This window comes from Mobula hypostoma, chromosome 10 (assembly GCF_963921235.1).
Source record: "Mobula hypostoma chromosome 10, sMobHyp1.1, whole genome shotgun sequence".
Classification (NCBI taxonomy): Eukaryota; Metazoa; Chordata; class Chondrichthyes; order Myliobatiformes; family Myliobatidae; genus Mobula; species Mobula hypostoma.
Genome location: NC_086106.1, coordinates 11,107,233 through 11,125,000, shown reverse-complemented (window position 1 = coordinate 11,125,000; position 17,768 = coordinate 11,107,233). Strand labels below are relative to the sequence as shown.

At 46.0% G+C, this 17,768-nt stretch overlaps 1 protein-coding gene across 3 annotated transcripts in view; it reads right to left on the bottom strand.

The window, feature by feature from the left end:
- si:ch211-14c7.2 (uncharacterized) overlaps window positions 1–17,768 on the bottom strand; it is a 90,382-nt gene that overhangs the window by 53,185 nt on the left and 19,429 nt on the right. Inside the window, exon 1 of one of the 3 annotated variants that reach the window (XM_063059986.1) lies at window positions 1,105–1,169. The exons of 1 other annotated variant lie outside the window; for it this stretch is intronic. The gene's annotated coding sequence lies outside the window, so the exon portion shown is untranslated. Of the gene's footprint in view, window positions 1–698; window positions 993–1,104; window positions 1,170–17,768 lie in introns of those variants that run through there. One more of the 3 variants, XM_063059987.1, reaches the window with a different exon arrangement.

Below are 17,768 nucleotides of genomic sequence, written 5' to 3'. Positions count from 1 at the left end.
AAACACACACACACACACACACACACTCTCTCACACACATATACACACATCTTGGAATCCAGAGTAAAACAAGATCAGAAAAGCCTGGTGGAACTCATCCAGTCTGTGGACAGAGAACCGAGTCAGCGACCCCTCCCTCTGAAGCTTTCCTGCCAGAGGCCGCACGCTCGGCTCTGGGACACATACCGTGAGCTGTCCCGCCAACCACCATCGGGCTATTGTCTTCCCCCTCATCGGGACATCTCCCCTCCCTCCCCAGATTGCCCCCAGCCGGACCGCCCCCTCCAGCCTGCTCTTGCCCTGCCGAATGCTGTGTCTGCCCGCAGCGCGCAGACCTCCGGGCGCGTGCACAGACCTCTGGGCGCGTGCACAACCCCGCAACTGCGCGCGCACGCGCCGGACAAACGGAGCAGAGGCTCCCTTCACAATAGAAAGGACATATAACCCGTCACATCAATAATACATTGCAAACTCACAAATTATTATTTTAAAGAACCATTTAAACCCGCTTTTAAACGAGCCACTATAATGAACGCGCATTCTGAGGGGTTTTTTTTCCCGGTAAATCTTCGACATGCTATGCAGTATTTATCAGCCGTGAGGTGGATTAACAGAGAGAGAGAGACAGACAGACGCGGGCCTTTTTGTGGGCACAGTCGGTCTCGATTCCATTCTGCAGACCGTTCTGTTTCAGTCACCTGTCACCGGTGGCTGAATCGAGCCCAGCGCCGCTGTTTGATAACCCCTCTCCCCCTTCCACTCAGCACCGGGTGCGAAGGATTTCACAGGTGGGATGACACGACCTGAATTCGACAAAGAGCAGGCCACAAGACACAGAGACACGGACACGGGGCTGTCATTTCCCCATCCCATTCTAACTGCAGAAAGCCTGCCTGCATCTTGCTCCGTCCCCGCAGCTCAGCAGAAAAACAAGGGGCTGGCGAGGACCGACCGCGGCGGTCTCAGGTGACACTGAAGGCGGAATATCCCTGGGTTCCGGGGCGGAGAGAGACGGCGCTTGGGAGAGACTCCTGGGTTGGTGCGGGGGTGCCTACAGTCACTGCTTGTCGGGGCATTTCGTTAAAAGCCCTGGTGCACACTCACCCTGTACGGCGCCCGGATTCCTCTGTCGCCCGGCGTTCCGAGAGAGGCGGAGCTTCAAGGCAAAGGGAAACACTAACCTGGTCTGTCACTCCGTCGGAAACCAGAAGCGGCGTCAGACCCGGTCCAAAACTCAATTCGACACCACAAACCGTCTCAGACCCCTGTCACTCCATGGGACACCAGATACAACACTAGACCTGGTCCAAAACTTCACCAGACAGCACAAACAATCTTAGACCCCATAAACCATCTCAGACCCCTGTCACTCCACAGGACACTAGATACAACACTGGACCTGGTCCAAAACGCCACCAGACAGCACAAACAATCTCAGACCCCACAAACCATCTCAGACCCTTGTCGCTCCACGGGACACCAGATACAACACTAGATCTGGTCCAAAACGTCATCAGACACCACAAACCATCTCAGACCCCCGTCACTCCGTCGGACAACAGCCTAGTCCAAAACTCCACCAAACATCAGACCTGGTCCAAAACTTCACCAGACATCACATGCCATCTCAGACCCCTGTCACTCTGTTGGACAACAGCCTGATCCAAAAGTTCACAAAACACCACAATCCATATCAGGCTATTGACGTCATGTCGAATCATATCACTTTGTCGGATACTAAAAACACTCTTTGATCGCATCTGTCACAATATAACCATGTGTTCCCAACCTTTTAAACCATGGATTCCCAACCTTTCCCAACCTTTTAAACCATGGATTCCCAACCTTTCCCAACCTTTTAAACCATGGGTTCCCAACCTTTTAAGCCACGGGTTCCCAACCTTCCCCAACCTTTTAAACCATGGATTCCCAACCTTTCCCGACCTTTTAAACCACGGGTTCCCAATCTTTCCCAACCCTTTAAACCATGGGTTCCCAACCTTTTAAACCATGGATTCCCAACCTTTCCCAACCTTTTAAACCATGGGTTCCCAACCTTCCCCAACCTTTTAAACCAAGGATTCCCAACCTTTCCCGACCTTTTAAACCACGGGTTCCCAATCTTTCCCAACCCTTTAAACCATGGGTTCCCAACCTTTTAAACCATGGATTCCCAACCTTTCCCAACCTTTTAAACCATGGATTCCCAACCTTTCCCAACCTTTTAAACCATGGGTTCCCAACCTTCCCCGACCTTTTAAACCATGGATTCCCAACCTTTCCCGACCTTTTAAACCACGGGTTCCCAATCTTTCCCAACCCTTTAAAACATGGGTTCCCAACCTTTTAAACCATGGGTTCCCAACCTTTTAAACCATGTATTCCCAACCTTTCCCAACCTTTTAAACCATGGGTTCCCAACCTTCCCCAACCTTTTAAACCATGGATTCCCAACCTTTCCCGACCTTTTAAACCACGGGTTCCCAATCTTTCCCAACCCTTTAAACCATGGGTTCCCAACCTTTTAAACCATGGATTCCCAACCTTTTCCAACCTTTTAAACCATGGATTCCCAACCTTTCCCAACCTTTTAAACCATGGGTTCCCAACCTTCCCCAACCTTTTAAACCATGGATTCCCAACCTTTCCCGACCTTTTAAACCACGGGTTCCCAATCTTTCCCAACCCTTTAAACCATGGGTTCCCAACCTTTCCCAACCTTTTAAACCATGGGTTCCCAACCTTTTAAGCCATGGGTTCCCAACCTTCCCCAACCTTTTAAACCATGGATTCCCAACCTTTCCCGACCTTTTAAACCACGGGTTCCCAACCTTTTAAACCATGGATTCCCAACCTTTCCCAACCCTTTAAACCATGCGTTCCCAACCTTTTAAACCATGGATTCCCAACCTTTCCCAACCTTTTAAGCCATGGGTTCCCAACCTTCTCCAACCTTTTAAACCATGGATTCCCAACCTTTCCCAACCTTTTAAATCGTGGGTTCCCAACCTTTTAAGCCATGGGTTCCCAACCTTTCCCAACCTTTTAAACCATGGGTTCCCAAACTTTTCATGCCATGGGTCCTTAACCATTAACCGCGGGATCTGTAGACTCCAGTTTGGGAACTCCTGGTTTGAATGTTGTTAACGAATCTGCTTAGAACACTTGCTTTGGCAGTTCATTCCATACACAGAATCAGAACCAGGTTTAATATGGCATGAAATGTGTTGTTTTCCAGCAGCAGTACATTGTACTGATTAAAAAAAAACTGTAAATTACAGTCTGTATGATACTGTGCAAAAGTCCTGGGCATGTGTAAAAAAATTCTGTAAAGAAAAGATGCTTTCAAAAATAATGAAAATTTTCTAAGTATCAAAAATTACTACAAAGAGTAGTAAACAGTAAAAAAACAACTAAATCTAATCAATATTTGGTGTGACCATTCTTTGCCTTTAAAACTGCATCAATTTAGATACACTGTCGCTTTATAAGCAAATTGGCTGGTAGGTGGTTCCAAGCATTTTGGAGAACTTACCACTGTTCCACAGCAGACTTTGGCTGTCTCGCTTGCTTCTGTCTCTCCAGGTAATCCCAGACAGCCTCGATGATGTGGAGATCAGGGCTGTGTGAAGGCCAGACCATCTGAAACCAGATAAAAAAATCTAGCTTGCCTAAGATTTTTGAACAGCACTGTATATATCAAAAAATTAAATAAGTACAATACTGTGCAGAAGTCTTAGGCACACATTTCTATTTGCAAAGTACTGTGGTAATTTTATGTATCGCACTGTATTGCTGCCACAAAAGAAACAAATTTCATGACATATGTGAGTGATGATAAACCTGATTCTGATCTGGGTCTCTATTGTGGACTGAGAATGGGAAGGGGGCTGGAAGAGGGAAATCATGGTTGGGAAGAGGGGAAGGGAGAGGGAAGCTCCAGAGGGATATTCTGTAATGATCAATAAAGCAATTGTTTGGAATCAAGTGGCCTTGCCTGGTGTCTCAGGGCTGGGTGTGTCTGCACCCACACCACCCCCTTCCCTGGCACTCCTCCTCTGCCACCTGTCCCACATCCCTCCCGTGACGCTCCACCTTTGCCATTCCCAACATCCTTTTCTCTCCCAGATTTCCAAGCCCGCTCCCTGTTCCACGTTCACAGGTACAGGACTGTGCAGAAAGAAAGGGGGGAAACTACTGAGGTGGTGTTCCTGGGTTCATTGTCCAATCAGAAATCTGATGGCAGAGGGGAAGAAGCTGTTCCCAAAATGTTGAGCGTGGGTCTTCAGGCTCCCGTACCTCCTCCTTGATGGTAACAATGAGAAGAGAGCACGGTCTGAGTGATGGGGGTCCTTAATGATGGATGCCGCCTTTGTGAGGCATCTCCTTTTGAAGGTGTCCTTGATGCAGGGTAGGGGTCGGGGGTAGGGCTGGTTGAAGCTACAACTTTCTGCAGCTTTTCTCAACACTGTGCAATGGACCGTCCAAACCAGACTGCGATGCAACCAGTTAGAATGTTCTCTGGATGATAAAGTTGCCCTCATGTCTCTACTAACTCCGCCCCCCCTCACCTGAAACATTTGACCCCTAGCTTTTGGTTCTTTACACCTGGCAAAAAGACCCCATATTCACTCTCTCGATCGCCCTCATAATTTTTTTGCTAGATCACCTCTCACTCTCCAACGCTCCAACAGAAAGGTCCCGACCTGCTCACCCTCTCTCCATAACCCAGTCCCTAGAAACACGATAATATCCTTAGAAATCTCCTCCGTGCTCTTTCTGGCTTAGCGTCAGCTTTCGATCGCGGGGTGGGGGGGGCAACATTGTACACAATACTTCAAACGCGACTTCGCCAACTCCATGGACAAGGGCAACATAATACCCAATGCCCCGCCTGTGTCATGAGCCCTGCGGGCCACTGCGGGGCGCCATAGAGCATTGAGCTCCTGGAGCCCCTGTGATTACTGTCATCTTATCTAGAGCGGTTAAGCCTCTGTCCTTTTAATTTAATCTTGTCAAGTTAATTGTGACTGGCACGTCCCCTGCATTCTATGATTATTTAAAGGGGCCTCTAGCTAGCTTTTAAAGGGAGTTCTAGTGTGTTCTAGAGAATGATTTGTCTCATGGTGTTGCTCAGTCATCCCTCCGAGGCTGGCTGGTTGAGTTGGCTGGTTGCTGGGTGGGCTGGTTTCGGAGTGGGCACTTGCGTGAATGTGGTTTGGAACTTGTTGAGGGAAAGAGAGTGGGGAGGGGGTGGGAATTGCTGGGAGGGTGTCGCGTGGGTCCGGTAATGGTGGACAAGGTGAGAGGGGAGTTTGAGGGAAAGAGAGTGGAGAAGGAGCGGGATAGGGATTTGGGAACAGAGGGAGGCAGCTGGGGGGAAATGGATTATTGTGAAGGGAGAAATAAAGGGAATGAGGAGATAGTGAGGGGACGGATGAATGAAAACCAAGACAAAGGGAATAAAAGAATAAGAAATGACAGTGGAGAGAGCTCTGAAAGTGAGGAAGGTGAACAAGCTCAGAGAGGAGGTGTTGTCATAACTAGGTTTAATGAGAAGGCTCAGGGACATATGAAGAAAATTAACCCATTTGTGCTAACAACAACACTGGCAAATAAGATAGGGGAAATAGTATTTGCAAAAGTCCTTAATGGGATGGCAACCTATTGGTGAGATGTGTGAATGAGGAACAACTCAAGCTGTGTACATACATCATCTTCAGTGATGTTCCTGGAATCATCGGGTGTTTCAGGTCTTTCTACATCATACACCCTCCTCCAGGTGACCCAGCCGGGGCTGATCAGACCCCAGCTTGTGTCCAGATGGCTAGCTACTTATGACTCCATGGCTCCCCTCTTTTGAGCCACAGCCATCTTGAGGCCCTCTCTGCCGCATCGGTGGTACTGCGGATGGCTGTCCTCTTCCTCTCTCCCTCGATGCCCAAAATGCTGAAGGCTCTAACTAAGGAACGGGCTATGAATCCCCTACAACCAACCTCCACTGGGAGACACCTCGCTCTCCATCCAGCCAGCTGACAGTTGCTGACCAGTCCTGCGTACTTGGCACATCAGCTGGGCCAAGCCAATGTGCTCCTCTTCATCTGCCTCCTTGTATTGGGACTTCAGCGCTAAAAGAGATAGAAAAATGCAAGGTGCAATACACAGGGAAGGTGGGAACACGAAATGGTGGTTGTAAAGGAGTGATCAGGGGGATACCAATGAGTATAAATATGGAGGAGTTAAAGAGGAATATCAAAGGAGGGAAAGTAATGAATGTTCAAAGACTGGAAACAACAAAGGAGGGAATGAAAAAGGAAAGTGAAACAGTATTGATTGAATTTGAAGAAGAAACAGTGCCAAGGAAGGTGTTCCTGGGTTTCATGAGTTACCCAGTAAGGGTGTATGTGCCAAAGCCATCCAGGTGCTATAATTGTCAAAGATTTGGACACATAGCTAAAAAACTGTAAAAAGGCAGAGGCGATGTGCTAGATGTGGGGGTGATCATGAATATGGAAAGTGCGGAACAGGAGTGCAACCAAAATGCTGCAATTGTGGAGGAGCTCATAACGTGGCATATAGTGGGTGTGAGGTTGTGAGACGGGAGAATAAAATTCAAGAAATAAGAGTGAAAACGAAGATCACTTACGCAGAAGCTGTAAGAATGTCAAGAGAACAGAATAATGCTCCTAATGAACAGGGAGCGATAGGGATATGAGAGATGCAACAAAGAACAAATGACAGGATTTATGTAGAGAAAAAGGCTCTAGTAACATTCATTGCAGGAGTGATTAATAGTACGGCTGAGGTAAAGTCAAAAAGTGACAAAATTCAGCTGGTGGTCAAAGCAGCAGTGAACCATTTAGGGTTAGTAGGACTGACATGGGAAGAAGTGAGGGAGAAAACCGCACTAATCAGTCAAGCCAGGAAGTGTCATGGGTTGGTTAATACTAATTCCGGTGATTCTTTTGCAATGGAATGCAAGGAGCTTACTGGCCAATAGCCAGCAATTCATAGTCATATTTTATTGATCCCGGGGGAAATTGGTTTTCATTACAGTTGCACCATAAATAATAAATAGTAATAGAACCATGAATAGTTAATTAGTAATATGTAAATTATGCCAGTAAATTATGAAAAGTCCAGGACCAGCCTATTGGCTCAGGGTGTCTGACCCTCCAAGGGAGGAGTTGTAAAGTTTGATGGCCACAGGCAGGAATGACTTCCTATGACGCTCTGTGTTGCATCTCGGTGGAATGAGTCTCTGGCTGAATGTACTCCTGTGTCCACCCAGTACATTATGTAGTGGATGGGAGACATTGTCCAAGGTGGCATGCAACTTGGACAGCATCCTCTTTTCAGACATCACCGTCAGAGAGTCCAGTTCCATCCCCACAACATCACTGGCCTTACGAATGAGTTTGTTGATTCTGTTGGTGTCTGCTACCCTCAGCCTGCTGCCCCAGCACACAACAGCAATCATTATAGCACTGGCCACCACAGACTCGTAGAACATCCTCAGCATCGTCCAACAGATGTTAAAGGACCTCAGTCTCCTCAGGAAATAGAGACGGCTCTGACACTTCTTGTAGACAGCCTCGGTGTTCTTTGACCAGTCCAGTTTATTGTCAATTCGTATCCCCAGGTATTTGTAATCCTCCACCATGTCCACACTGACTCCCTGGATAGAAACAGGGATTACTGGTACCTTAGCTCTCCTCAGGTCTACCACCAGCTCCTTAGTCTTTTTCACATTAAGCTGCAGATAATTCTGCTCACACCATGTGACTAAGTTTCCTACCGTAGCCCTGTACTCAGCCTCAACTCCCTTGCTCATGCATCCAACTATGGCAGAGTCATCCGAAAACTTCTGAAAATGACAAGACTCTGTGCAGTAGTTGAAGTCCGATGTGTAAATGGTGAAGAGAAAGGGGGACAAGACAGTCCCCTGTGGAGCCCCAGTGCTGCTGATCACTCTGTCAGACACACAGTGTTGCAAGCACACGTACTGTGGTCTGCCAGTCAGGTAATCAAGAATCCATGACACCAGGAAAGCATCGACCTGCGTCGCTGTCAGCTTCTCCCCCAGCAGAGCAGGCCAGATGGTGTTGAACGCACAGGAGAAGTCAAAAAACATGACCCTCACAGTGCTCGCTGGCTTGTCCAGGTGGGCGTAGACACGGTTCAGCAGGTAGACAATGGCATCCTCAACTCCTAGTCGGGGCTGGTAGGCGAACTGGAGGGGATCTAAGTGTGGCCTGACCATAGGCTGGAGCAGCTCCAGAACAAGTCTCTCCAGGGTCTTCATGATGTGGGAGGTCAATGCAACCGGTCTGTAGTCATTGAGGCCGCTGGGGCGCGGCATCTTCGGCACAGGGACGAGGCAGGACGTTTTCCACAGCACAGGAACCCTCCGGAGCCTCAGGCTCAGGTTGAATACATGGCGAAGTACTCCACATAACTGAGGAGCTTACTGGCCAATAGCCAGCAATTCAAGCACTTTATTAAAGAAATGGTTGTAAAACCGGATGTTGTGTGTATTCAGGAAACTTGGTTGAAACCAACTTTGGACTTTGTGGTATATATATACAATGATAAGGAAAGATAGAAATCTAGGTGGAGGAGGGGGTTGTGCTATGTTAATCAAGTAAGGTATACCATATGGGGTACTGGAAAAAGGAGATGATCAGGAATACATAGTGGTGGAAGTGTGGGAGAGAGGGGAGGGAGTGGTTATAATTAACTACTACAATCCATGTAAAAGGTTGGATTTGGACAGCCTATTAAGGATACAAGGACAAAACAGACATAAGGTAGTGTGGTGTGCAGATTTCAATGCTCATCGCACAATATGGGGGGATCAGATTACAGATTCAAATGGAAAGGTAACTGAAGATTTGATGGAAGAAAGCGATTTGGTGTGTATGAATGATGGTAGAGGAACAAGGATAAACATAACAACAGGAACTGAGTCAGTGTTAGATATTACGTTAGTGTCTAATACCTTGGCTGGCGTTAGTAACTGGGGAGTTTGGACTGCTTCAAAGGTAGGAAGTGATCACTACCCAGTTTATGTTCAGTAGGTAAAAGAGTTGAAGTAAGATCAGGTGGTGAAATCCCTAAGTGGGTGTTTGGAAAAGCTGATTGGGGTAAGTTCCAGAAGTTGAGTGAAGAAGCATTAACAAAGATCGACATTTCTGGAAATATTGATGAATTAAACAGTCAGGTGACTTCAGCAATTATCATGGCAGCAGAAGGATCTATACCCAGGAGTAAAAATAGGATGAATAGGAAACTGGTACCATGGTGGACAGAGGAATGTTGTCAGGCTGTAAAAAACAGAAATAGAGCATTCAGGCTAGTTAAAAGAACCCATAATATGCAGCATTTGGTTCAATATAAGAAAGCACAGGCAGTGGTGAGAACTATACGTCAAGCTAAAAGGGCAAGTTGGAGGAATTTTTGCAACAAAATAGGAAGAACACCACCTGTGGGAGAGGTATGGGGAAGGATTAAGAGGATGGGAGGAGATAGATGGGAATGGGAATAACCAGTAATGATATCTGAGGAGGAAACAGCAGTCTCCAGTAGGGATAAGGCTGAGATCATGGCCAAGTCGTTTGTACAGATACACAATTCAGAAACTCATCTGAAGAAGGGAGAAGGAGAAGGGAAAGAACAATGAGTCAACACCCAGGTGTGTTAAACAGGAGGGAAGAAACATGATATAATTGTTGATCCATTTACGTTGGCAGAAATGGTGAGAGCAATAAAGAGATCGAGACCAACCTCCCCAGGGAAAGATCTGATATGCGATGTTATGCTAAAAAATCTAGGAGAAGGAGCGCTCTTGAAGTTGCTGCATTTTTGTAACAGAGTGTGGGAGGAGGGAAGATTACCAAGTGCATGGAAAGAAGCAGTAGTAATTCCAATAAGGAAGCCTGGCAAGGATCTGTCAAAACCACTAGCTACAGACCAATAGCATTAACATCAAATATATGTAAGATAATGGAAAGGATGATAACAGAAAGGTTATCGTATGAGCTTGAGAAGAGGGGAATGCTGGCAAGTTATCAGAGTGGTTTTAGAAAGGGAAGGAATTCCATGGACTCAGTGATTATGTTAGAGACTGAAATAAGGAAGGCCCAGGCAAATAGAGAGTCAGTAGTGGCAGTGTTCTTTGACATTGAAAAAGCCTATGATATGATGTGGAAGGAAGGATTATTAATTAAACTGCACAAGATGGGGGTTGGTGGGAGAGTTTTTAATTGGATTAAAGATTTTTTGTTTGGTAGAAAAATTCAAGTTCGGATTGGATCAGAATTATCAAAACAGTACATAGTGGAAAATGGCACACCTCAAGGTAGTGTGATTAGCCCGTTACTTTTCATGATTATGATCAATGATGTCTTCACAAAGGTACCACTGAATATAGGTAGGTCACTGTTTGCGGATGATGGGGCCTTGTGGAAAAGAGGCAGGAACATGGACCATATAATCAGGAAACTACAAGGAGCAATTGATGAAGTGGTGGAGTGGGGTTATGATTGGGGATGTAGATTTTCAGTAGATAAAACTCAAACTGTATTTTTCACCAGGAAAAGAATTGAGGTAGGGAAGAAGTTAAGGATGTATGGGATTGAATTAGAAAGGGCTGGATCATTTAAATTTCTTGGAGTTATATTTGATTCGCGATTAACGTGGACAGACCATATCAACAAAGTTGAGGAGAAATGTAAAAAAGTAATAAATGTGATGAGATGTTTGACTGGTCGGGAATACGAGCAAGTTGTTCAGCGTTGAAGAGAATGTATGTGGCTTTAGTGAGATCTGTATTGGATTATGGAAATATAGCATATGGATCAGCAGCTAGGTCTCTTATAAGGAAACTGGATGTGATTCAGGCTCAGGCTTTGAGAGTGTGCAGTGGGGCTTTTAAAACGTCACCAGTGTCAGCCCTACAGGTAGAAATGGGAATAATGCCTTTGGAACTAAGAAGGATGCAACTGATGGCAAACTACTGGGCTAACTTGCAGGGGCACAATGATTCTCACCCTGCAAAAGGAGTGTTGCAGGAGTGCTGGGAAAATGGGAGGTTTCAGAGGGATACCTTTAGTCGGGTTGGGAATGATATTGCTAAAGAATGTGGAGTGTTTGATCTGAGGATAAGTCCTTCAGTAGTTTATCCGGTTGTAGCTCCATGGAAGCTTGTATGGCCTGACATAGACTGGCATTTTTTAGAGGTAAAAAGGAAAGGAAAATATAAAACTGACTTGGTAAGTGCATTTAACTGTCATGTGATGGAAAAGTATAGTGATTATACTCAGATTTATATGGATGGTGCGAAGGAACCTGAAACAGGAGTGACAGGGTTTGGGGTGGTAATACCAGCAAAAGAAATTGGAATCAGCAGAAGAACATCTAATAAGTTAGGGGTGTTTACAGTGGAGATGCTGGCAGTGTTGGTTGCGTTGCAATGGGTGCCGAAAGCCAGACCATCCAAAGCATTGATATGTTCAGATTCACCCTCAGTTCTAGCAAGTTTAAGGTCATTTCACACAAACAGTCAGCAAGATGTACTTTACGAAGTCCTTCAGTCAGTCACAAGAATTACAAATCAGGGAGGTCGGGTAAAATTTCTATGGGTTCCAGCACATGTAGGGTGAAGGGGAATGAGAGGGTTGATGAGTTGGCAAAGAGAATGTTAAAGAAAGAAAATATAGAACTGCACATTAATGTAAAGCAGAGGTTAAGTGTGTAATCTGGGAAAAAATCAACCAAATGTGGCAAGAAAGATGCGACAGGGAGGGGAAAGGGAGGCATTTATATCAAATACAAAAGAGTGTTGCAGGTACTAGGGTAGGTAATGGAAACAGAAGAGGGGAAATTGTGTGGACTAGGTTAAGGCTGGGGCATTGTGCATTAAATGATAGGGAAACATTGAAAATGATAGGGAAACACCAGACAGGATTGTGTGAGGAATGTCAGGAAGAGGAGTCAGTAGAACATGTAGTTTTGTGTTGCAGGAAGTATGGGATACAGAGAGATGATGAGAATTAATCTAAGGGAATTGGGGGTGCAGGAATTCACATTAAAAGGGTTGCTGGGCATGGGTGAGAGAGCACAGGTCAGGGTATTTGTTAGCTTTCTTAAGGGGTACAGGGTTTTTTTATAGGATATGATGAATAAGCAGGAATAGGGTACTAGGATGGCCAAAGATAGGAGGATAAAGTGTAGGTTAGGGTATCTGTGTGTGTGTGATTGGGTGAAGGGATTTGGAATGTAAGTCTGTTGCACACTCCGGGGCAGAAGGTGGCGGTAATGCACCAGAAAGCTGGGTGCCAACCGCTGTAAAACAAGATGGAGAGACAGAGAGTCATCCCTCTGAGCCGCTGATGGTTTTCCTATGCTAACTTCTTGTTTCCGTCTCTTCGCGGGGATTCTGCCAATCCTCCGCCAGGAGCCTGCCGTACGCGGCACCTGGGTCGAGCCGGTGACGGCGACCACTGTGGCAGTCTGATGAAGGCTAGGATGTCAGAAGCTTTCTTCACCACGAGCTGAAGGAGACGGCGCCAGCGAACAACGTGGCCAACGGCGACGTCCCTCAGGCAGTCCACAAAAGTACTACTTTTACATATGATTCTGATACGAAGCTGCGTGCGATCGGAACCTGCGGTTTACATTTTGATGGTGCGTTTTCGGGGCTGATTGAGCAATCAGGCACTTTGCTCCCTCCGAGGGAGTTCGGTGAGGTTTTGAGGGGAGAGTGCGGACTGGAGGTGGGCCGTGAGCCCATGATCAATTCAATTTCTCACTGCTCTCACCAATTAAAAGTGTAGAACTGCTGGAGGATGGAGCTGGAGTCTTGGTTTTGGGGGAAATGTTTAATCGATGTGGCTAGTGGATGGGACTCTGTAGTTTGTTATGTTTGTTTTCTGGTTACTGCTTTTTAATGCTAATTTGTGTGATTTTTTTAAAACCAGGGTGGACTGGCTCTGCAGCCAACGAATGACACAGCGTTAAATTGAACTGAACGTTACTAAACTGTTTCAATGACTCTGTGGTTTGTGTTTTTTTTGCTCGTTTTGCCATTTGTACGATTTGTTCTCATTCTTGTGTGTTGGGTGTTTGAGGGGTTTTCTTTGAACAGGTTCCATGGTGCTTGTTTCGTGGCTGTCTCTGGGGAAGACAAATCTCAGGGCTGGATGCTACATACATATCTTGATAATGAGTGCTCTTTGAATCTGTGAGCCCACTTTCAGGGAATCATGTACTTGTACCCCTAAAGTCTCTCTGTTCTACAATGCTCCCCAGGGCCCTACCATTCATTGTGAAAGTTCCACCCTAATTTGTCCTCCCAAAAACAAATATCAAGGATCAAGGTCTAGTTTAATTGTTATTCAACCATACACATGTATTCAGCTAAATGAAACATTGCTCTCTGGGCCAAGGTGCAAAGCACTGTATATAGTCACCCACATCACATACTTGATATAACGGTCACAAAATAATATTGGCCTCACTTCCTGAGTAGTGTGGCCTGATAGTGCATAGGATGTTGACCTGGAGCCATGTTTCTACAAGAACAAGCACACAGCAGTTCCTCATCTCCTGCTGGGTCAACTGCAGACAAAGGCATTCCACCTTGTCTTCCAGGGAGCAAACACTGGAGAGCAGTACTGATGGGAGAGCTGGCCCCCAATGCAGCATGAGTCCTCAGTGCCTCTGTTCCCTCCAACGTCACCTCCACTTCCGGGCAGCTGTAACAGCTGATGCCATGGCATGAGGTCCCGGTCTGCCTGACAACTGAGGCCATGCAACTCCCAGCTGTTAGTATCACCAATGAACCAACATCTCACATTTTTCCAAATTAAACTCCATTTGCCACCCCTTGGCCCTCTTACCCAGCTGATCAAGATTTCTCTACATCCTGGTAACCAACTTGAGTCTTGATGTTACCATCTACAACTTTACTGTTCTTTGGTAGTTTGCACATTCCTTAAGTACAGAACTTGCATTTAGCACGTTCTAAATAAAAGGCCAATGTCACTTTCCAGCAATTGTCTGCAACGTACCCATGATATAGGTAGTGTCTTGGACGTGAGCAGCAAGTATATTTTAGCATCTTAAGAGTTATACTACATCAGTGAATCAGGCTTGCAGAATTTCACATTAACAATGTCCAACAGGGTCTTACAATCACAAGAAAAGAGACAAAGTTGCTCTTGGAAGGGATTGACTGATCTTGGAGTTGGTTAAAGGGCCAGCACAACATTGTGGGCTGAAGGGCCTGTACTGTTTTATTGAGCTCCACAACTCCAACCTCAGATACACCCTTCCGGCCTCTGTCTAGCTGATTGCTGACTGGTATTGGTACTGGAGTTGGTTTAATACTGTCACATGTGTGGAGGGTGGGGATATGTCTCTACCAAAGGAGGTGTAAGGCCCTCCTTCCCTCCGCTAGCCTGCAGATCACCTTTGGGCAAGGTGTAGCACCTGCTTAGCCCCCGATCAGGGTTGCGTGAAGCCATGGGAGCAGGTGGTGGATGGTCGTATGAGCGGCTGGTGCAGATCACAAGTCCTGGTTATGTGACCACTGACACCAGGCAGACAATCTCCGAAGAGTATTGATAATGGCTGGGGGGGCAGGGGTTACCCATCCTGTAAAAACACTGCCCAGAAGAAGGCAATGGCAAACCACTTCTGTAGAAAAATTTGCCAAGAACAATCATGGTCACAGGAAAGACAATGATCGCCCATGCCAGTATGTCATGGCACATAATGAACGAGCAAGGAGTTGTATTGCATGTAAACAGGCCTTTTGGCCAACTAGTCCATACTGCCCAACGTGCCTTCCTGAGTGAGTCCCATTTGGCCCATAACCCTCTAAGCCTTTCCTGTACATGTCCCCATCTGTGTGTCATTTGAACGTGGTAATTGTACCCACATTAACCACTTTCTTTTACAGCTTGTTCTACACATTCACCACTGGAAAAACCTGCTTCTTGGGTGTGTCCTGTGAGGTGTGTGGCTTATTCTGATTGTCAAAGAGGAAGTTGCTTTGCCGTGATTGGTTAGTTTAGAAACTGCAGTTGCTTTTCCCATTGGTTAGCTGCTTAGTGTGCAGTTTCAAATATCCTGGGTATTAGTTATTATACTTATTATTGCTAAGTATAGAGGGAGGAGAAGATGGCTGTGCGACGCAGCGCGCACGGCCTCTCTGGTGAAATGATATCATATCTGTTAAATAGGAGCTGTGTATAATTCTGATTTGATGGAGACAGACGTGAGAAGCACGGAGGAACATGTGGAGAAATTTCTGAAATGCCCGGTTCACTGCTGCTGCTACTGTGTGATTGAGGATCTCCAGAGGGAAGGCCCCCAAATCCTCGACTTTGCCCGTTGCTGGCGACTGGGGCTGGGGTTAAAGCGCTCGGCAGAGACGGTGCTCGATGTCGGAGGGCTGGTTGGAAGCTCGAAGTTTTCTGACGACTCAGAGTCGGACTGTGGTCGGGTGTGGCAGGGAGAGTTTTCTTTCTTCTCCCGTCTGCATGAGATGTGGGTCTTTTCAAGAGACTTTGAACTTTTTTTACCGTGCTCATGGCCTATTTTTCATCAAGTTATGGTATTGCTTGCACTGTTGTAACTATATGTTATAATTATGTGGTTTTTGTTAGTTTTTCAGTCTTGGTCTGTCCTGTGTTTCTGTGATATCACACCGGAGGAATATTGTATCATTTCTTAATGCATGCATTACTAAATGACAATAAAAGAGGATTGCGTGTCCTCATAATCTAATCTAATGTTTTTAAATGTTGTTACTGTAATGTAGAATTTCCCACTTTGGATCAATAAAGCACTTATCATATAGAAAGCACGTGCAGGAGGTTCTTTCTCACTTCCTTTAAGGCAAGAGGTGCACATGACCTCTTGAGAAAGGTATGCTCTGCACATGCTATTAACTAAGTGTGTTTGTTGAAATATCTGAGTATTCAGCTTTGTAGCATCTATAACTTGGGGAACTTGAATGTTTGGTTGAATTTTTACTGCTTGTAGATAAATGATTTATGTACACTTGCATTCACTGTTTTCTCTCACTTGCCAGACCCGAAAACCTGATTCAATGTTACAGGGTCTCCTTCAAATCTTGCCCATCTCACTGTAAAGCCGAGAGCAGGGGATCCCAACCTTGTTTGTATCATGGGGTCTGTGGACCACAGGTTCAGGACCCCTGCCCTGGAGCTTTAGACTCCCCTACCCCAGGGTACTCATGTCCTTATTGTGGACGTCCATGCCACTCACAACTTGGACTCAGCAGCCGAGAAATGCATAAATCTAACTGTTATCATTGACTTTGATGAACAACCAATCACGCCAGGAAAAAGGTCATGGCAACTGACCCTCATGATTTTATAATCCTCTACAAGTTCAAAGTAACTATATTATCAAAGTCTGTCTATGTCACCCTGTGTGGGCACGTGGCCAAGTGGTTCAGGTATTCGACTAGCGATCTGAAGGTCGTGAGTTCGAGCCCCAGCCGAGGCAGCGTGTTGTGTCCTTGAGCAAGGCACTTAATCACACATTGCTCTACGATGACACTGGTGCCAAGCTGTATGGGTCCTAATGCCCTTCCCTTGGACAACATTCGTGTTGTGGAGAGGAGAGACTTGCAGCATGGGCAACTGCCGGTCTTCCATACAACCTTGCCCAGGCCTGCGCCCTGGAGAGTGAAGACTTTCCAAGCACATATCCATGGTCTCGCAAGACTGACGGATGCCTATGTCACCCTGCAATTCCTTTTCTTGCAGGCATTCTCAGCAGAACAGAGAAATACAATAGAATTAATGAAACGCTATGCACGAAGACTAACAAACAACTAATGTGCAAAAGACAAACTTTACAAAACAAATAGTAACTAATATTCCAAGCACGAGTTGTAGAGTTTCCAGAAAATGAGTTTGTAGCTTGTGGAATCAGGTCAGTGATGGAGTGAAGTTAGCCGCAGTGGTTCAGGAGCCTGATGGCTGAGGGGTAAAACCTTTTCCTGAACCTGGAGGTGTGCGACCTGAGGCTCCTGTACCTCCTTCCTGAAGGCAGCAGCCAGAATAGAGCATAGCCTGGATGGTGGGGGTCCTGAATGACTGATACTGCTTTCTTGTGGCAGCTCTCGTTGTTGTGTTCAATGGCGGGAAAGGTTTTTCCTATGATGGACTGGGCTGTATCTCTTATTTATTGTAGGCATTTCCATTCACACCTCAGCCTCCACACTCCAGGGATTGTAGCCCCAGCCTATAACCTCAGGCCCTTCGCTCCCAGAAACATCCTCGTGAATCTTCTCTCTACTTTCTCTTGCTTACTTACACCCTTCCTATTGTATGGTGACCAGATGTGGAATTGCATACAATATTCTCAGTACGATCTTACCAATATGAGATGGCTAGGGGTCGTGATTGGGATGTCAGAAGTGGATTTTAACAGAACTGTTAAAAGGAATTGAATTGTTGCTGGAAAAATGGCAGGTGCTGGGGCTTTGAGGAAAAAAGGAGGGGAAGTGAGATTAATTTGAGGAAAACCAGCGGAGGGTCATCTGACTGAATGGTCATGAATTGTGGCTAGAATAACTATAGGGCACAGTGGCACCTTGATCTAATTTTTGTCATAGGAGTTAGCCAGAAAGAATAAGTCTATAAATCAGTGAATTTGGATGAGTTGAAGACAATGGAAGTAGACAGATGAATTGCCTTTGTTCTTGCCATGAGGTTGAAGGAATG